Below are 22,480 nucleotides of genomic sequence, written 5' to 3'. Positions count from 1 at the left end.
GCTTGATGAAAGGCTTGTGGCTTTCATAGTTTCATGGATTCTCACACCTAGGGGGAACAACCATTCAACTCTATCTGAAGAAGATCTTCTCTTGATCTACTGTATCATGAACAAAGTGAAGATCAACTAGATTCACACAATCAAAGAGCACATGCAAAAAACTATTAGGTTATGTGACTTTCATTATCCCTATGCCATTTTGATTTCTAAGTTTCTGCATTATTTTGAAGTGGATATAGAAGGGGAACTAGCAGAAGTAATCAAGCCCTCCAGTGAGATCAATAGTGGATCCCTAAGTAAGATGGGATTTACTAAGATTGGTGGAAGATGGGTAAGCAAGGATGGTGATCAAGCTGGCCCAAGTGGAACTAATGAAGGTGATGAAACTGAAGAGGCAACAATGCAAGATGAACCTGTTGCTGAAACTAAAGAAGGTGAACATCATGACATCAATATGGATGAAAAGATGCCAAACATATCATCTTTTGAAAGGCTAATGATCAATAGAATGGACACATTTGCTGACAATCAGAGGAACCTATATGAAATGTCCGAGTCAAAGTTCAACAACATGGACACTCGATTCTCTACTCTGGATGAACAAATTGAAGAAGTCCAGAGACAGATTTTGGAACTACAGTTTGAAAGGGAGGACAATCATTCATTCTAAATTTTCTGGTTTATTTTCTTAAAACATTTGGTTTTATTTTAAACTGTTTTTAATCCTACCGTTTGTTCTTCTTGACGAGACAAATAGGGGGAGAAGTATTGTTGGGAGTTGTAATGTTCTTAATTGTGTTTTACTGCTTTTGAAAATTGCTATTATTGACTGCGTTAACTGCTTTAAATTTGGAGTTTTAAAACTGCTGTTATTTTTGGTTTACAAAATTTTAACCAATTATTCCTATGAAATAACCGATTGTTCTTATACATCTCTGTTTATTTGAAAACTTATGTATAATGTATATCTGTTTTGGATTAGATTATCCCGTGTTTGTTCAGTGTATGAAGGATTCAAAAATTCTACACAAAGAACATTCCTAAAAGCATCCCAAGGATTTTTCTCCATCAAATATGGGGAGATTGTTGAAGATGGGAAGCTTTGATGTATCAAATCCTCATGGAACCTGAAGCTGTGTTGTATTTTAGGTTTGGGTTTAGTTATGGGGTTTCGAATCTTTGTAAGACAAGTCTTGATTCTCACACAAAGCTTGTTTCAATCTGTTTTAAAGAACTAAGTGTTTTTCCATGCAAAGGGAAAAATAACCGATTAAAGTTTCGAGACAATCGGTTGTTTGTCACTTAGCTGGCAAAGGAGTTTTGAAACTGTTTTTTGAATTAGTTGTATAACTGCTGAAACCACCCAACCGGTTAAATTGCAGTTTCAACCGATTAAATGTGAGTTTTCATAACAGCTTTTTGAAAACCTGTTTTAAATGTTTCAGTTGCTTAAATATGCCTTAAACGGTAGTTTTTCAAAGGTTATAAATATAACATTCTTTCAAATGTTTAATACGAATGAAAGAGAGAAGTCTTACACTCTGATTTGAGATCAAAAAGAGAGATTATCATATGTTTATGAAAAGGTGTTTTTCCAAGTTTAGCAAGATTGCTTTTCGGCTTTGCTGTGATTCAAGAACTGATCAATAGGGTTTCTGGTGTACTGTAATTCCAGGTGTTTTCTACCCTTTCTTAGTTTCTTGTAATTATTCAAATTACACTCTGTAAAATTGTTTGTAAAATCCTATAAAGTCCGTGTGATTCTGGCTTGAGCTGTTTGATGTGTGCAAAGAGGGTGAGTAGGCTTTGTGGGATTCAAAGTCACCTCTTTGTGGTGTGTGTTTGTAATCTGTGATTGGTTACATAGTGGAATACTCAGTAGTTTGACTGAGGACTGGATGTAGCTCAGGGATTGAGTGAACCAATATAAACCTTATGTGTAAATATCTCTATCTCTCTTCTCCATAACTGTTTGATATTTCCGCTGTCATAAACAACCGGTTAAATCGTGCTTTTAACCGATTGAAATTCTGATATTAGTTTCTGTTTAACTATTTGATTGGCTTTCTGAATTGATTGTTAAAGATTCATTCTAAAGAAAGTATTTGTGAAAATCTTTTATAAACAAACAATTCACCCCCTCTTGTTTTAGCCATTAATCCTAACAAATTTAAGAGCAGTATCCTCATCAGCTTCCATTGCCTCTCTTTACTATTTTCTCTCTTCTAGGGAAAAGTTACTTCGGGTAGGTTTCATTTCTATATACACCGTCATCATCTTTGTATTTTTAACTGTACTGGCCAGACCTCGGACATCGGCATCAGACATCGGCACCTGTCGATCAGGTCGCCTCGGTGGACTAGTCGGGATGGTGAGCCACGTAAGCGGGGGCCCAAAGATCGTATGTGTACAAAACTGATATAAAAAAGATCTAATTCGCGGGAAAGATCGTGCATGTGGGAAAGATCATCCAACACTCAAGAGGGAGCACAGAAACTGCCAGAAATAGGAGGAGCCACCGCCTGTCTTTAAAGTCAACGACGGCTAGGTCAACCGGCGAGAACAGTAACAAAGTGATAATGTTACTATTTCTCCTAGAAGATCAACTCACAGCAGAAGAAGGCCAGGCAATTTACAAGATTTTGAGGTACCAATATCAATAATAATGCGGTAAGTACTAAGTACCCAATTTATTCCTTTTTAAATTGCAATTCTTTGTTTGATAATTTCAAACATACAATCATGTTGATTTCATCTACCGAGGAGCTTCAAAACTATGAGGAAGCTATCATGCACCCATCTTGGGTCCAAGCGATGAAGGAAGAACTTAAGGCCCTTGAAGATAATAAAACCAGGTCCATAACCGAGCTCCCTCTAGGGAAAACTGCCATTGGATGCCGTTGGATGTATAAAATTAAACACAAGGCAAATGGCTCAATTGAATGTTACAAAACCCGCTTGGTAGCAAAGGGTTACACCCAATCGAGGGTCTTGATTTTCTGGATACCTTTGCTCTTGTAGCAAAGTTAACTACTCCTAGGCTGCTTCTTGCCTTGGCAACAGCTAACAATTGGACACTAAAGCAACTTGATGTCAACACTCTGCTTTCCAAGCTGGGAATGAGAAACATATACTCCCAAATCGAGGGGGGCTGATAAAATATTAAATTTTGTTTTATTTTCTGGTGAGCCTGTATGTAATATGTTTTTATTCATAGGTCCAATTATTTTTTTTCTTTCTCTGCACCCCATGTATATAAGGCAACTTTACTCTTTTATTTTAATAATATAACAAATTTCAACTTTCTTTTCAATGTTTCCTCTCCTTTCTTCTCTGTTCTTATCTGTTCTTCTCCATTCTTATCTATTCTTCTCTGCTTCATTGCTTCCTGCAGAATCACCAAAGCTTCTTTTTCTCTTTTATGTAATTGTCACTGATATCCTGTAATAATATCAACAATCACTAACTAATTATATTACGCAGGGGTTTACAAATGTAAGGAGAGAAACAATACTGTTGAAAAACACTAATTTTATGTCCCTTATGCAGAACACTTTGGACCTCATATGTATATTTTATCTTGTAAACACTATTGAAAATGAAGCTTTGATGCCTCCAAATCCATGAAGACATCTTGAAGAGTTTAGGGTTTAGTTCTAGGTAGTTTAGAATTTTCTAGATCCACTCTTAATCAAATTCACAACTGAATAAATCTGGTTTTAAAAAGAAAAGTGTTTCTCAAAGCTAAGTGAAAAACAACCTGTTGATTTCTTGTTTTAATTGGTTGTTTTTCCTTAGCCTGTGAAAGGTCTTTTGAAATGTTTCGGTTTTGGTTGACTTATCTGTCAAAACCAATTCAACCGGTTAAATCGACATTTCAACCGATTGATTTTTGAATTTCTTAACAGCTTTTCATAAAACTGTTAAATCTGTTTTCAGTGCAAACTGTTCTGGCTCATGTTTAACTGATTAAAACAACTAGTTTGATGAGTTATATAGTTGTGTTTACCCTTCCTATTTCAAATATAGAGAAAGAGATTCAAAAAGGGTTTTGAGTAAAAATTTGGATTCAAGAAAGCAAGATTGCTTTGAGCTGTGCTTTGATCAAAGAGTGGATTAGGAGCAGCTGTGATTTCCTGTAATCAGGTGTAATTTGTTCCATATTCTTTTGTAATTGTTTTTCAATTTGAATTCTTGTAAACTATGTATCTGTAAAGTCAGATGGTTGTTCTGACTGTGTGTGTTTGCAATCAAAGAAGGTGTGTGTTCTTTAGTGGTCAAGATCACCTCTTTGAGGTTGTGATGTGTTGTAATCTGTTGTTGGTTAACTAGTGAATACCTCGTGGTTTTCTGGGGACTAGATGTAGCTCTGGTAAGGAGTGAACCAGTATAATTGTTTATGTGATCTTCTCTCTCTCTTTCTCTCACACACACACTCATTTAAAATCTGTTTGACTTGTGATTTCATCTCTGCTGCCATAAACAATCGGTTTTCAACCGATAGTTTTTCTGATAACAGTTTTAACAGATTTGTTTTCTTGGCTGATCTGATTCTTTGACCTGTAAATCAACATCAATCTTCATTCTTAACCAGTATTTGCAAAAAACTGTCCTTAAAAAATTTCACCTTGTTGAACCAAGTGGTGTTCAATGTTTTGAAGAATCCAAATCCTTTGAAGGATGATGAAGTCTCTGCTTTGCTTGATGCTGTTGTGCTGGTTTAAGCTTTGTTCTGGGGTAGTTCAATGTTGTAATCAACCCTTAGATTAAATCTCAAAGCAATTTGCATCTCAATTTTATCAAAGCAAAATGTTTTTCAAACTAAGTTGAAACAACCGATTGTTTTGTCGAAACAACCGATTGTTTACACTTAGATGTTTTGAGAAAGTTTGAAAACTGTTTTTGAATGGTGTTTTTGTTAAGTAACAAAACAACCGATTGATTCGAGGAAACAATCGATTGTTTGTTTTAAAACCATAACAGAAAAACTGTTTTCTTTGACTGAGCTTTAAATGCTTTAACTGAATATGCTCCAGTCATTAAATGCTTTGACCAATCAACTTTAAATGCAATTAAGAGTTTGTTAAGATTTGATAACAAAATATATTCTTAGATATATTCTGAAAAACTGTTTTAATGTTTTAAGAATCTTGAAACATAGTTTTTGATCTAAGAGTTTTTCAAAGAGTTCTGAGATTGCTAAAAAGTTGAGAGATTGATCAAGGTGCTGAATAGGATTCTGCTTGTATTGATTTCATATATTCATCTGTAACAAGTGTAATCTTTGTAAATTGCTGAACAATTCGTTTGTGTGTGTTGCTGAGATTGGCTGTGTGTTCTTGAGGTATTCAAGAGCAGCAATCTTAGTGTTGGCCAAGGAGAGTGTGTTTCTTGAGGTGTTCAAGGTCATTCTCTTGGTTGTGGTGTAAGTGATTAAGTGGTGATTGCTTAGTGGATATCCTCAGGATTTCTGAGAAGACTGGATGTAGCTCTAGTTTTGAGTGAACCAGTATAAACAATTGTGTACAATCTCTCTATCCCTATCTCTTTAAATTCAGTTTGTTTGTTGTTTGCTGGTATAAACAACCGATTGTTTCGAAGAAACAACCGATTGTTTTTCCTGGTATTACAGTTTTGCTTGCTGTTTTGGCTAACTGAATTGCTGAATCAATTGGTTTCTGAAATAAGTTCATTCTAGCTTTGAAAAGTTTGCGAAAACCCCTTTAAACAATTCACCCCCCCTCTAGTTTAAAGCCATCTTTTCTAACAATTGGCATCAAGAGCTTGGTTCTTGAAAGTTATTCAAGTTGATCCTAAAATCTTTCAAAATGGCTGAGAGACTACCGTTTGGGGAAGGTGCCTCAATAAACAGACCACCCTTGTTTTGTGGTTTGAATTACCAGTTTTGGAAAGTTAGAATGAAAATATTTATGGAATCTCTTGACAAAGGAATTTGGGATGCAATTGAAAATGACCCTTTTATCCCAACGTTTGAAAAAGATGGTTCTGTCATTGAGAAGCCATGGTCTCAATGGATTGATGCAGAAAGTAGAAAGGCCAAATTCGATTGCATTGCCAAAAATATTATAACCTCTGCTTTAAATTCTGATGAGTTTTTCAGGGTCTCACAATGCAAATCATCAAAAGAAATGTGGGATGCTTTGGAAGTCACTCATGAAGGAACAAATGAGGTGAAAAGAGCTAGAAAGCATGCTCTCATCCAAGAGTATGAGATGTTTAGAATGCTTAAAGGTGAAACCATAGCTGAAGTGCAGAAAAGGTTTACACACATCATCAATCACCTTATGAGCCTTGACAAGACGTTTGATAAAGAAGAGCTGAACATCAAGATCTTAAAATGTCTTGATAGAGCATGACCACCAAAGGTAACTGCTATTTCCGAATCTAAAGATCTAACATCATTAAGTGTTGCCTCTTTGTTTGGAAAGCTTAGGGAACATGAGCTAGAGATGAATAGACTCAATGTTCAAGAGAGTGAAGATAAGCACACAAGGAACATAGCCTTGAAAGCATCCAAACATAAGGGAAAGCAAGATTCAAGTGATGAAGAAAATCTTAGTTTGCTGTCAAGAAAATTCAGCAAATTCTTAACGAGAAACCGCAACAAAGACAACAACAAGGATAGGTATGGAAACAAGAAACCCAATGAATTTAATTCAAATAACTATACTTTTTTTGGTTGTGGTGAGCAAGGTCACATAAAGGCTGATTGTCCCAACAAGAGCAAAGAGAAAAAGACAAGCTACAAGGAGAAGAAAGGCAAGACAAAAAGAGCCTACATTGCTTGGGATGAAAATGAAGTATCATCATCAAGCTCTTCATCAAGTGAAGATGAAAAAGCCAACATATGCTTAGTTGCTGAGGATGATGATGATTCTTGCAGTTCAAGTGAGGTAAGTTCATGTGCTTCCTTAAATGAACAAAACTATAGTGAATTGCTTGAAGCTTTTCAAGAAACTCATGATGAAGCTAATAGATTGGTTCTTTCAAACAACTGATTGAAAGATCTTAACAATGGGCTTGAAAAGAAAGTTAAATCACTTGAAGAGGATCTGAGAAAAGCAAAAAGTGATTTTGAAAAATTGGAAAAAGATTTCAAAAATGCCTCTTGCAAGTGTGATACTCTCAATTGCACAAATTGTGAAAATATTGAGAAAAAGGTTCACTATCTTGTTGAAACTGTGGACAAGCTTTCAAAAGGAAAATCAAACTTTGAGAATGTACTAGCATCTCAAAGATGTGTTTTTGGAAAAGCTGGTTTAGGCTTCAATCCACAGAACAAGCAAGATAGGTTTTCAAAAAGCTTTAAGAGAAAATCAGAAAAACAACCGATTGTTAAGACGAAACAACCGGTTGTTACATGCTTTTACTGCATGAAGAAAGGCCACTCTGTTAGATTCTGCAAAATTAGAAAATATTATGTTCCTAAAGGTTGTATGAAATGGATTCCTAAGGGATGTGATGTTTCTAACAGCAAAGAAAAGCCAAATGGACCCAAATTTGTAAGGGGACCAAATCTTGCAACTTGAATTTGTTTATGCAGGAAAAATGAAGAGAAAAGGAAGAATTGAGCCTTCTGATCAAGCTGTTGAAGAAAAATGAAGTCATTGAAGCTGAATCAATGATATGCAAAAGGTCAAAACAGTGAAAAGAAGCTTTCTTGATCAACAAGCAATTGGCTCATTAAAGAAACAACACAAGGATAAGACCTTCCTTTTATTTGTTATCAATTTCTGTTTCAAAGTTCTTTCTTATGATTAATTGTCTTTTAATCAATGTCATGTGCTTTTATCTTTTTCTGTTTATGGTTAAAAATTGCAAAATCAAGTTTTTAACTGTTGCAGAAAAACAACCGATTGTTTTTCGAAACACCCGATTGTTTTGAGTCTGACAGCACTGTGTAGAAATTGATTTAACTGATTTTTGAATTTCTAGCCGTTGCAGATATTTTTCAAAGGGAGAATCTTGGTCAAAGGATCTGTGTTGAAAGCTGATCATGTTAAGAAAGGATTTACAACAGTCATAAAGGAATATATTCCAAAATCTTGGAAATTCGAGAGCCTTAATGACTAGTCAAAGATCACATGTGAAGACCATGTGATTTTCAGCTTTTTCTGACATTTTCAGTGCAGAACAGAGTCAAGTCCTCTCTCTGAAAATCAGGTACCCATTGAATGAAATTAAATTCAAATTGATTCTCTTTCTACTATAAAATCAGGTGCAGATTTCTTTCATCAAGAACAACCAATTGCAACATCTCTTGCACCATCTCTTGCAAATTTCTGTGAAGTGAGTTTTCATCTCTGCTGTCATGGAATCAACCCCTCCCACCTCTAAAAGAGTCAAAACCAGAGCTGTAAGGTATGGAGGAAGGCTTGAAAGCTGGTTTTCTGGTGACACCGGTCTCATTGAGAAGTATAGATATGAAACAAGTGTCAAGAAGATAAACAACCCCAAGGTTGTGTGCTTTGACTGGCTGAAAAGTCAAAAGCTTGACAATGTGAGGAGGCTTCTCAAAGACCAATCACTCAGAAAGTTTCTGGAGCTCAAAGGGAACATATATCCAGATTTGGTGGCTTGAAGATTGATGAGAGGTTGCTTGCTCTCATTGTAACTTGGATCCTAACTCTAAGGGGGAGTAATCACTCAGTGTTGACTGAAGAAGATCTGGTTTACATCTTCTGCATCTCCAAGAAAGTGAAGATCAATTGAATTCACATAATCAAGGAACATATGGAAAAAGCCATGAGGTTAGGCGATTACCACTATCCCTATGCTGTTTTAATATCTAAATTTCTACACTATTTTGAAGTTAATCTTGAAGATGAAACTTCTGAGCTGGTCAAGTCAACTCAAGAGTTGAACAATGGATCACTCAGCAAGATGGGCTTCACAAAAATAGGTGGAAAATCGTTAAGTAAGGATGGTGATCATGGTGCATCTTCAAGTGGTGCTGCTCACCTTGAACAAGATGAACCTGCTGACATGGATGTTCAACATGAAGATCCACCTGTTATTTGGTTATGATATTAGATGTTTAAGCTTTAATTGTTAATCTGTATACTAACAGAATATCAGAAGTTCAATGTATTGCTCAAAGTTCTTTTGCAGGAATTGCTTCAGATTTAATCAAGAACAACACAAGCATCAGGGATTTGTCTTCATCAAATAGAGGGATATTGTTGAACCAAGTGGTATTCAATGTTTTGAAGAATCCAAATCCTTTGAAGGATGATGAAGCCTCTGCTTTGCTTGATGCTGCTGTGCTGGTTTAAGCTTTGTTTTGGGGTAGTTCAATGTTGTAATCAACCATTAGATTAAATCTCAAAGCAATTAGCATCTCAATTTTATCAAAGCAAAATGTTTTTCAAACTAAGTTGAAACAACCGATTGTTTTGTCGAAACAACCGATTGTTTACACTTAGATGTTTTGAGAAAGTTTGAAAACTGTTTTTGAATGGTGTTTTTGTTAAGTAACAAAACAACCGATTGATTCGAGGAAACAATCGATTGTTTGTTTTAAAACCATAACAGAAAAACTGTTTTCTTTGACTGAGCTTTAAATGCTTTAACTGAATATGCTCCAGTCATTAAATGTTTTGACCATTCAACTTTAAATGCAATTAAGAGTTTGTTAAGATTTGATAACATACTATATTCTTAGATATATTCTGAAAAACTGTTTTAATGTTTTAAGAATCTTGAAACATAGTTTTTGATCTAAGAGTTTTTCAAAGAGTTCTGAGATTGCTAAAGAATTGAGAGATTGATCAAGGTGCTGAATAGGATTCTGCTTGTTTTGATTTCAGATATTCATCTGTAACAAGTGTAATCTTTGTAAACTGCTGAACAATTCATTTGTGTGTGTTGCTGAGATTGGCTGTGTGTTCTTGAGGTATTCAAGAGCAGCAATCTTAGTGTTGGCCAAGGAGAGTGTGTTTCTTGAGGTGTTCAAGGTCATTCTCTTGGTTGTGGTGTAAGTGATTAAGTGGTGATTGCTTAGTGGATATCCTCAGGGTTTCTGAGAAGACTGGATGTAGCTCTAGTTTTGAGTGAACCAGTATAAACAATTGTGTACAATCTCTCTATCCCTATCTCTTTAAATTCAGTTTGTTTGTTGTTTGCTGGTATAAACAACCGATTGTTTCGAAGAAACAACCGATTGTTTTTCCTGGTATTACAGTTTTGCTTGCTGTTTTGGCTAACTGAATTGCTGAATCAACTGGTTTCTGAAATAAGTTCATTCTAGCTTTGAAAAGTTTGCGAAAACCCCTTTAAACAATTCACCCCCCTTTAGTTTAAAGCCATCTTTTCTAAGACACCCCCCTCTTGTTAAGGCCATTAATTCTTACAATTGACATTAAGAGCAAGATTCTTGAAATTTTCTCAAGTTCTGTTTTTCAAATCAGTTTTAATGGCTGACAAGTTACCTTTTGGGGAGGGAGCTTCTATCAATAGACCACCTTTATTCTATGGTGTGAATTATCAGTTCTGGAAAGTTAGAATGAATACTTGTATTCAATCTACAAATAAAGGAATTTGGGAAGCTATAGAGAATGTACATTTTATTCCATTAGTAAAAAAAGATGATGTGTTTGTTGATAAGCCTTGGTCTGAATGGACTAAGATAGATAGTAAGAAATCTAAGTTTGAGTGGATTGCAAAGAATATAATAACTTATGCTTTGAGTTGTGATGAATTTTTCAGGATATCCCAACGTGCAAGAGCAAAAGAAATATAGGACATTCTTGAGGTCACACATGAGGGGACAAATGATGTGAAGAGGGCAAGGAAGAATGATTCAAGAATATGAAATGTTTAAAATGTGATCCTGCCGGCAACTTGAACGTGGGTGAATCGCTTCGTAACACTCTCTGCCCTGTCTTCGCGACTGCGTCTCCTGAAGAATCACCTTCTGAACTTTCTCTCAGATGTCTTCAAAATGTGACCTGCAAAATACACAGACGGCGCCTCTAGCGGCCGTTTGCACTCCGACGATCAAGTTAGTTCAACAGAACCACCAGAAACTGGAAACTAGTAATGTGTGTGTGAGAAAAACTTGCACTCTGTTTTTCGTCTATCTTTTTCCTCCTCCCCACTCTCACTCTGATTCTGCCTTTTATCTCTCTTTCCCTGCTTCTGGGCATAACAGAATTCTGTTATGCTTTTCTGGCATGTGTCAGAACCCTGTCATGCTTTTCAGAGAAAGCGTACCTTCAGAATCAGCAATGGGGAGCGTGAGAGTCTGCGCATGTCTGCGCTTGGCTGCGCCTGTCTGTACCTTTAGCGGTACGGAGTGCTCTTTTGCCTGGACCGCACCCCTCTCAAATGATGACACGTGGAGGCCTGCAACTCACATCTAACCACACACGTGTCACTTACTGGAAGGGCTCTAGCGCCTCTCTTTGTCTGCCTAAGTTACGCCCTTGCGGAGTAACTTAGGATGCTTCTCTTATCTGGGTAAATTGCATACTCTTAGGAGAACGTCGGGTGTGGCTGGTCTAGGCGCACTCACCAAACGTTACTCTCTGCGTAGGCGACTTACCCTTCAGGATGACACGCACGTAATGGGTTAAGGGAATCACCAATCACCGACTGGCTTACTAGTTCCCTCAGGCCACTCTCGTGCATGATTCCTTGAGGTGGGCTCATGCGAGGTCCATGCGTAACGCTCTCGCTGGGAACCTTAGTCCCAGTTTAACTGCGTGTAACACGAGACCCCGATGACAATACACCTGATGACTGATCAGTGTTTATTCACTACTCGCGCTCTGCCTCCAGGCGCGAGTCTGGGAACTGGTCTGCTGGTGGTCACTTGGCTACTGACCACCGATCACCATTCTGGGTGATCTATCCCCCGACCTCTCTGCCGCCTGATCTGTCGGTGGTAACTTGGCTACTGACCACCGATCACCTCTTTTGGCGATCGTCCCCCTACCTCTCTGCCACCTGGTCCACGTGTCACCCTGCGAGTGGTCCACGTGGTTCTCTGATGCTGACATCATCGACTACCGATGACCGATCGGATCACAAGCCCCCCAGTCTCGAGTCGAGAACTCGTTCTCGGCAAAGAGACTAAGTGGTCGTGCCTTCAGTCCACGTGGCAAGTGGGGCCGCCTCACGTGCCACCTCACGTGCTGCTTCTTTAACGTTTGGACTCCCTCTCTTCATCTCGCGACACGTGGCGCCATCGACGGCCAGCGTTGTGCGTCGCTAGCGCTTCTTTCATTCAAATTGGCGCGCCCTTCCACTGTTCCTTCATCTTCTTCATTTGACTCCCAGACTCTCTGCGAACTTCTCTTCTGCGCACCCATCTTTCTTCAAATTCTCTGTGATCCTAATCTCTTACGATCATTCAAAGGTATGGTTTTTCTTTTCCCTGGCCCCTTTTTGGTCATCTTTACCGATTGCATTTATCATTCTAGTTATCATGCATCCATCTTCCCTGTTTTTCTTCTTCTCAACCCGCGCTAGGGTTTTTCTCGTGTTCCCGCTTTGACTTCTGCCTCCCCTTCTTTCTCCTTTACCTGGGCATTTCTTCCTCATTCCCTCTCTCTGTTTTTCACCGAACCATCCATCACTCTCTCCCTTTCTATTTCTGACCCTTCGTTTTCCTCCATTGCAGCTATCTCTCGATGGCTCGCTTGAAGCAGACCGCTCGTGTCATTGCCTCTTCTTCTGGTGCACAGCCCTCCGCGAGTGCACCAGCTCCGCCACCGCCTGTTGTCACCTCATTCCATGACAACGCCAAGGTCTATGACTGGGCCCCTCTGGCGTTGCTATCTGAAACGTCCATCTTGCTACCTGAGGACCATCTTAACTCACTTCTGAGCCACGACCCGGACGAACCCTCGTGTTCCATAGACAGGGAAAACGACTTCCACATCCGAGTCCGCATCCCTCCCCGAGGGATGCCCATTTGCGCTGACGACAGGGCCACCAATGGGGTGCCCTTCGTTTTTGTTTACTCCGCGATCTTCAAAAGGTTGAAGCTGCGAATTCCAAACGTTCGTACTTTCTGCTTTCCTAACGCTCCACCAAACACCTTTCCAATCGCCCGACACGTGGCTTCATCAATGGTTATCTTTAGTTGTCGTTTACGCTTCCAAAAATCATTTGAAAAACCCTTAAACCCATTTTATTTTTACTGTTTCATCATCTTCCTGCCTTCGAAACACACTGAGTCTTCTTCTGCAAACCCACGACGCTCTTCGACTCTCTCGATCCCCAACCTCCTTCAACGTTTAACTGATCATCGAAAGGTACCCCTTTTACTTCTTCTGTTGATGTTTGCTGCATTTTAACCGATTCGCATCATCCATTAACTATCTAGTGCATACGCTGTGGGTTGTTTCTTCTTCTCCCCTTTCGTAACTTAGGGCTTCACCTTCCATTTCTTTCAACACAACGAACCTTCGGTCGTTCGTTTTTCATCCTTCATTCACCATCAAGTCGACCTTTGCAACCTTCGCTCACCTTTCTTTTCCTTTTTCCTTTGCAGTTCCTGCGATGGCTCGAACAAAGACCACCGCGAATCCTCCTCCCTCGTCGCGAAACCCTCCATCTCAAGCTCATAACCCACCGCGAGCACCTGGTGCTCTCTCGCCCCAACCCCGCTCAGGCTATTCCACCAGTCGCTGGAGGAGCCTCCATCGCCTCTCCAGACTACAAGAAGCTATACCCCTGGGCCACCTCAACTTTGCTGAAGGAGACTTCCTCAGTAAACTCTGCTGTGGCAGTGCTTCGATTGAAGAAAGGGGACGAGCCCACCCTTTCGTTCCACAAGGAGCACGATGACAAACTGACGGTGCTGCCTTGGCCCCCCGACGTGCCAGTCTGCGCAGATGACAAAGGGAACAACGACGAGTTGTTCTGCTTTGTGTATACCACCCTCTTCAAGAAGGTGAAACTTAGGTTCCCCCTTACCCGTTTCGAACGGGAACTACTAACCGAGCTCGACATCGCCACCGCCCAGCTCCATCCCAACAGCTGGGAATTCGTGCGGGCGTTTCAAATTGTGTGCGCACATTTGGGACTACCGGCCTCGGTAGACGTGTTCCTCTTCCTATTCAAGGCCAAGAACCCTGGAGATTGCCTTTGGGTGAGCCTGAACGGAATTGCTGGGAGGTCGATCCTCTCTATCTTCCAGCAATCTTACAAGGATTGGAAAGGTAAATTCGTCCAAGTGCGCTAGAATGATCGGGACACTTCGCTGCTTGACGGCTTTCCCTTGTACTGGGTAAACAAGGGAAATAAAGACTCCAAGGGAAGCTTTAGAAAGCCAAGAAGCCCCGACAACATGGGCGATTTGAATAAGGACCTGTGCCTCTTCTGGAAGAGCGTGGCTGCCGCTAACATCACCTTTCTCACCTCTGCGATCATCTCCTTCGAGTTCTTCGAGGGCCAACTCGAGGCTCGCATAGGTTAGTGCTTACCTCAACATTATCGTTTTTGCCCTGTGCTGCATCTCTGTTATTTATTACTGGGCGTCTTGTTTGTTGCGCACTAGACTTGGTCCCTATTGCCTGCACCATTTGTTTGTCTTATTTGCACATTTACTCATGTGTTTTATCTTTGTCTTTGAGCTCACCTGTATACTTTGCACTATGTAGATCTCATGCTGGGTAAAGGCAAGCTAGCTGAATTGAGGGCGCTCGCCCGAGCCCACAGGTTGGCGTCGGGCTCCCAAACTGTGCCCAACTCAGTGGTGGAGATCGTCGCTGCTCAGGGCAGATTGCCCCCTCCAGGCCCAACCCATTCAGAAGCGTTGCCCGCTCAACAACGCAAGAAACTCGTCTTAAGGAAGCCAAAGAGGAAAACTCCACAGGTGGTAAGTGATGAAGAAGAGGACGATGAGGCAACTGAGGATGGCCTCATCACCAAAAGGAGAAGGGTGGCACCTTCTTCACCACCTGCTCCACCTCCTCTTCCAACACCAACACCGCCTTCTCCACCAGCTCCAATTCCAACACCGCCTTCTCCCCCAGCTGCAACTCCGCCAGTTCAAGCAGTACCTTTGGCGGCTGCATTTCCCGCGGTTAAGGCTACTGAGCCCAACTTCATGGAGAACCCTCCGAGCGCCTCCACGCCATTCATATCCGCTGGAAAGGGTCCTCCTTCAACTGCCTCAATCGCCGAAGCCGCGCCAGGTGGGGATGAAGGTGCTCACAACTCGCCCATCATCATCACCGAGTCCCCCACGTCTCCACCACGCCAAGAAGCTCCAATTCAACAACCAATCCAAGAGGGCGGTGGTGAGAGCCAGCACCAGGCTCCTTCAGCGCCTCCACCAACAGCGGTTGCAAACCTTCCTCTTGCGGTTAAAGGGATCTGGGAACCCTTCACAGCCAAACTCAGAATGATGGCAGAGGACCTCCCCTCCATCATATCAAAAGCTGTGGAGAGCTCCAGCAAGAAACTTCAGGACAACATCTCTGTGCTCCAAGAGGAGAATCGCCTAATAAGGATCGAGGCGGAGAAGTTGTCTTGCAACCTTATGCTGGCAGAGATCGACCATTCGAGAGTGGAGGACGCCATGAGCACTGAGCTGAGGGTGGCGCGTAAGGAGGCCACTGACCTGCGCCACAGGGTGCACCTCCTAGCTCAAGAGAAAATTGAGCTGGAGAGCAAACTGGTCCCCTATCGTCTCAAAGTGGCTGACCTGGAGGCATCGATCAAAGCAGATGCAGCCAAGGTAGAAAGCCTTGAGAAGAGGTCAGTAGATCGGGAGGTCCTCTTGGGAAAAGTTGAAAAAGAGAGAGATGACACCGTGGCTAAGCTTGCTGAGGCCAAAAAGGAGAATGAAAGGATCGCCGCAGAGCTGGCCCAGGCGCAGGCGGAAAACAAGAAGGTTACTGAAGACCTCCTTCAAGCTCGTGAGACAACTGAAGAACTAAAGAAACGAGCTGATGAGTTAGCACAGCAGACCGAGGGGCTCAAAAAGCAAACTGAAGAACTCGAGTTGAGCTCCGCCCAAATCCTCGCTGCTGGGTTTGACGCCGCCTTGGAGCAATTTGCCTGCCAGTACCCTGATCTGGACCTCTCCATGGTGTCACTAAACAACGAAGTGGTGGATGGGAAGATCGTTCCTTCTGAAGATTAGCCGCTTCCCTCCATCACTTATTTATTCCTCTGCTTTCTCTCTTACACACACTTACTTGTAATAACCCTCCCTTTTTTTGTATATGTATTTTGAACTGATACCTCTTTGCTATGAAGTTTTCTATTTCCTTATATAATCTCCCTGTTAGCTTTATCTCTTCTTGTACAAACCGCTTAAACGAAATTGACTTAGTAATTCTGCAAGCGCAGCCGTTTACTAACTGCTTCAAACCATCAACTTTCGGACGGTATCATTCTAATAACTTGTGAACTTTAAGGCAATTGAGCTTCAGCGTAAAACTATTTGCTAAACAGCGCGTTTTAACCTAACCGATAGTTTAAGGCATAGTTCACCTGATCTGCTCCATCGAAGCGGGCCTTAACTCTTTCCATTGCTTGAATTTCTTCTGATCGCCAAAGAGTCTTGGCGATACCAGCTTCCTCTTGCCTTCATAACTTGGCCATTGTTCCCTCATCTGGGGGTAGAAGCGCCTTTCGGATCCTTCTTTACCTTCCCTGACTTTCAGAACAGCAAGCCGGATAGCTAAGTGTTCTCTTCGAACCTACCTTAGCTATCCTTTAAACTTCTTCCACCCTCCACACCGTACCTGAACTCGTTCAAGACGAGAAGGATTTTATCTTGCCTGAACTCGCTCGACGGCGAGAAGGTCTTTAACTCGCCAGAACTCGCTCATCGGCGAGAAGGTCTTTAACTCGCCTGAACTCGCTCGTCGGCGAGAAGGTCTTTTACTCGTGCCTCTACATTGCCCCAGGGGCTACATCTTCTCTCCCCTGGAAACACTGAGGACTTTTTACTGGTGCCTCTACATTGCCTCAGAGGCTACATCTTCTCTCTCCTGGAAGCACTGAGGACTTTTTACTGGTGCCTCTACATTGCCCCAGAGGCTACATCTTCTCTCCCCTGGAAGCACTGAGGACTTTTTTTACTCTTTCTCGCCTGCACTCGCTCGACGGCGAGGAGGTCTTTATCTCTTTCTCGCCTCAGGACGCGCGAGGGCGTTGAGGTCTTTTAAAAATTGCCGGTGCCTCCGATCGCCGAAAGACGATGAGGACTTTAAACATTAACTGATGCCGCCAATCGCCGAAAAACGATGGGGACTTAGAAACTTTTTCGAAAGCATGCGACATAACTTCAAAACTCGCCTTAAATCACATTCGAGTGACAAGGTCTTTCTCTTTTTTTTCAAAACTCTTGCAATAACAACAAACATGCAATCTAAACACTTTAAACTTCGAAAACTCTTCTTTATTGGGTGGCCTCATTAAAAACCCTCCTTAGGGAAAAAAGAGTGCCCCCTTCAAACTGTTTTAACAGAAAGCTTGCAAACTCTTCGTGTTTGTTTTTACTTACAAAGCTTTTAACTGCAATACAACTTGAGGTGCGTGGCGTTCCAGGTGCGAGGAATCGCCCCTCCTTCCAACGTTTCTAAGCGGTAGGCGCCGTTCCCGAGCGCCTCGGTTATCCTGAACGGTTCTGTCCACTTAGGCGACAACTTGTTCTCCATCTCGTACTGGTGGGCCTTCCTCATCACCAGGTCGCCTTCTTTAAACTGCCTTGGCATCACCCTCGAGTTATACCTTCGTTCAATCCTTCTTTTCACCGCCTCAGCCTTCACTCTCGCCTCCTCCCTGACCTCATCCAGCAAATCCAGATTTAGCCTTCTTTCCTCATTCGAGTCTTCCGCTACGAAGTTCTGGAATCTCGGCGAGCTCTCTTGGATTTCCACTGGAATCATTGCGTCGCATCCATAGACCAGGCTGAACGGGGTCTCATGGGTTCCTGACTGCTCGGTGGTGTGGTACGCCCAAACTATACGGGGTACCTCCTCAGCCCACGATCCCTTGGCTTTCTCTAGCCTTCTCTTCAAACCTCTCAGCAATACCCGATTGGCCGACTCTACCTGGCCATTCGTCTGAGGGTGCTCGACGAATGCAAACACTTGTTGAATTCCCACCCCTTCGCACAGCTTCTTCAACAGGTGACTTGCAAACTGAGTTCCGCTATCTGACACCAGGCGCTTGGGCACACCAAACCGGCACACGATGTTCTTCCACACAAAGCTCTCGATCTTGTGCGCGGTGATCTGGGCCACTGGTTCTGCTTCGATCCACTTGGTGAAATATTCAATTGCCACCACCAAGTACTTCATCTGTCTGATCGCCAATGGAAAAGGTCCCAGAATGTCGATCCCCCATGTATGAAATGGCCAAGGGCTGTAAATCGACTTCAACTCCTCGGGAGGCGCCTTGTGCCTATCGGCGTGCTGCTGACATTGCTTGCAACACTGTGCATACTTCTTGCAGTCTTCTCTCATTGTAGGCCAATAGTAACCTGCACGGAGGGTTCTTGCGGCCAGAGCTCGACCCCCGACGTGGCTTCCACATATCCCTTCATGGAGCTCGGCCATGATTCTTGTACATTTCTCTCCGAGCACACATTCCAGGAGTGGGTGTGTGAACCCAAACCTATACAACTCGCCATCAATCATCGTGAACTTGCTGGAGTTCTTCTTTATCTTCCTGGCCTCCGTCGGATCCAGCGGGAGAAGGCCTTCCGCCAGGCATCGCTTGTACTGTGTTACCCAGGTGTCTGGCTCATGGGTAGCGCAGACCTGCGCCACGTTTACCTTCCCCTCCCGACACACCTTTATTCTCGGCGATCTCAAGGTCTCCTGGGTCAAAGACCTGTGACTCCTCGCCGCTTTCTCCGTCGATTTGCTTATCTGAAGAACCAGGTGATCTGCCACAAATGCTCTGGGTGTCTTCAGAGTTTCTTGGATCACCGTCCTCTGCCTACCCCCCTTGCCTGAACTGGCGAGCTTAGCTAGCAAGTCAGCTCGGGCATTCTGCTCTCTGGGCACATGCACCACTTCAAAGGAGACAAAGGAACTCTTCAACTCCTGTACATACTCCAGGTAAGCCGCCATTTGTGGATCCTTGGCCTGGAACTCGCTTGTTACTTGTCCCGTGACTAACAGCGAGTCACTCTTAGCCATTAGCACTCTAGCTCCCATCTCCTTGGCCAACAAGATTCCGGCGATCAGCGCCTCATACTCTGCTTGGTTGTTGTTGGCCTTGAAGGCAAATCTCAGGGACTGCTCAATCAGCACAACGTTGGGCCCTTCCAAGATGACTCCAGCACCGCTACCCTGTTGGTTCGACGATCCGTCCACCGAAAGCACCCAATGAAAGTCATCCCCCTCAACTCGTGTTGCTACTGACGAGAGCTCGACCACGAAATCTGCAAAAATCTGCCCCTTAATCGGGCCTCGGGGCTCATACTTGATATCGAACTCCGATAGCTCCACCGCCCACTTCACCATCCTCCCAGCTACATCGGGCTTCTTCAGAACCTTCTGGATGGGCAAGTCGGTCATCACCAGTATTGTGAAGCTGTGGAAATAGTGGCGTAACCTTCTCGCCGAAAAAGCCACTGCGAGTGCAGCTTTCTCCAAGGCCTGATATCTCACTTCGGGGCCCTGCAGCACCTTACTGACAAAATAGATAGGCTTTTGGGCCTGATTCTGGTCTTGGGCGAGCACCGCACTCACCGCCCTCTCGGTCACAGCAAAATACAACCTGAGAGGGGTCCCTACCAGCGGTTTGCACAAAACCGGCGGGCTCGCCAAGTACTCTTTAAGCTTGACGAAGGCCTCTTCACACTCCTTCGTCCAGGCAAACTTGTTGTTTCGCCTTAAACACTGAAAATACGGATTGCCCTTCTCTCCGCTCGCTGATACGAAACGAGACAGGGCGGCCATCCGACCTGTAAGTTGCTGCACTTCCTTCACGGTAGCCGGGCTCCTCATCGCCAAGATGGCAGCACACTTATCAGGATTGGCTTCTATTCCTCTTTCAGTCAAGAGAAATCCCAAGAACTATCCCGCCTCCACGCCAAAGATGCACTTCTCGGGATTCAGCTTTAACCTGAACTTGGCGATCGTAGTGAACAACTCCTCCAAGTCCGCAACGTGCTTGCTCTTCTCCGGCGAGGTCACGACCATGTCATCCACGTACGCTTGCACATTCTTTCCCAGCATTGGTGCAAGTACCCGATCCATCAACCTCTGGTACGTGGCCCCTGCGTTCTTTAGCCCAAAAGGCATCACCTTGTAGCAGTAGCACGATCTCTCGGTCATGAAGGCGGTCTTCTCTTCATCCATGGGATGCATCTTTATCTGGTTGTACCCCGAGAAGGCATCCAGGAAACTCAGCAACTTACACCCTGCAGCACTGTCAACCAGGGCGTCTATGCTTGGTAAAGGATACGAATCCTTTGGGCAAGCCTTGTTCAGATCAATGAAGTCGACGCACATGCGCCACTTGCCATTGCTCTTCTTCACCAGCACGACGTTGGCTAGCCACTCAGGGTACTGGACCTCCCTGATATGGCCTGCAGCGAGGAGCTTCTGGGTTTCATCCCTGATCGCCTGTCTTCTCTCCTCGTTGAATTTCCTTCTTCTCTGTCGCACTGGTCTGACCTGGTTGTCCATTGCTAGATGATGGCACAAGAAGTCGGGGTCAATTCCCGGCATGTCTGAAGCAGACCATGCGAAAGCATCCAGATGCCGCTCTATCACCTTGGCAATCTGGTCTTGGAGCTCAGCCTCCAAGGATCTTCCCAACTTGAAGACCTTTCCCCCGATCTCCCTTTCGAGCCATTCCTCGACGGGCTTTGGTCTAGCTTCCCTGGCAATCACCGCCCTGGCGATTCCCAGCTCCCTCGCTTCCTCAGGGCGATTCCTCGCCTCTTCTTCCCGCTCGGCCTTCTCTCCCTCAGCCTCAGCATCCATCATGGCGACGTCTTCCCCGGCGGCCACCTCCATCGCTGCACCAACAACCCGCCACTCTGTTGGCTTGGGCTTCACACCGGGAGGCGGCGTCGTTGTGATGTAACTCACTGACCTCTTGTTTTTCAGGCTATTCTCATAGCACTTCTTTGCTTCCTTCTGGTCAGATTTGATGGTGATCACCACCCCTTCCATCGATGGCAACTTCACCTTCATGTGCCTGGTCGAAGGCACAACTCCTATTCTGTTGAGTGTTGGTCTTCCCAACAGAATGTTATATGCTGAGGGAGCGTTCACGACGAGGTACTTGATTTTCTCCGTTGTTGAGCCCGCCTCATCCGTGAAGGTAGTTCTCAACTCTATATACCCCCTGACCTCCACCTGATCGCCAACGAAACCATACAAACACCCTCCATAGGGCCTCAGCTGGTCAAGGGGCAACTGCAACTGTGTGAAAGTCGGCCAGAACATCACATCTGCCGAGCTTCCTTGGTCCACCAATACTCTGTGGACCTTCCTTCCCGCCGTAACAAGCGAGATGACTATTGGATCGTTGTCATGAGGCACAACGTCCCTGAGATCTTCCCTTGTGAACGTGATGTCCACGTCTAGTGAGTGGTCCTCGAACATGTCCACCGTCATCACAGACCTCGCATACTTCTTCCTCTGTGACGCGGTGCATCCACCACCCGAGAAACCTCCTGCAATGGTGTGGATCTCCCCGTGGGTAGGCATCTCGTGCTGCTGAGCCTCACCACCTGCTGGCTGGGAGCTCGACGCACCCCCCGTCCTTCTATCCAGCAAGTAATCGTTTAGGAACCCGCTCTTGACCAGGTCGTCGAGCTGGTATCCTAAGGCCAAACACGAGTCCACGGTGTGGCCAAAGCCCTGGTGGAATTCGCACCAGGCGTCTGGCTTTGGTCCCAGCACCTTGTCGCCCACCTTTTCTAGCGCCTTCAGCCTGCCTGTTATATTGGGAATGGCGATCAGGTCCGCCAACCCCATGACAAACTTATGCTTCGGCGGGCTGTTGTACTCCCGACGTGCTAGTTGAGGGCGCCCTGGGCCCCTGCCCTTGTTCTTCCTTGGATCATAAGGATGGCGAGTCCTCTTATCCCGTTTAGCCGTCGTTGTCTCCAGCACCCTCTGTGGATGGATCCTGGTCTGGGCACGTGGCCTAGCGGGAGCCACGCTTCCCCTCTTCTCGGCGACCTCACTTTCATCGGCGATGTGGGCCACCACAAGTCGCCTAACCTCAACAAACGTGGCGTGGTGAGCCCTGATCAACGCCTCACAGAAGGGTCCTGGCAGCACGCCCTTCTTGAATGCGTAGACCAACATCTCTTCATCCTTGGCCGGCGAGCGGACCATCTGCGCCCCAAAACGATTCAAGTAGTCCCTGAGGGACTCTCCCTGGTACTGCCTTATGTCGAACAGATCATAAGACACCCTAGGCGGCGCCTTGTTCACTATGTACTGCTCGACGAAGATCTTCGAAAACTGCTGGAAGTTGGTTATGTGGCCTGTAGGCAGGCTCACAAACCATT

The sequence above is a fragment of the Phaseolus vulgaris genome, chromosome 9 (assembly GCF_000499845.2).
Source record: "Phaseolus vulgaris cultivar G19833 chromosome 9, P. vulgaris v2.0, whole genome shotgun sequence".
Lineage (NCBI taxonomy): Eukaryota > Viridiplantae > Streptophyta > Magnoliopsida > Fabales > Fabaceae > Phaseolus > Phaseolus vulgaris.
Note: the sequence above shows the minus strand (reverse complement) of the source record.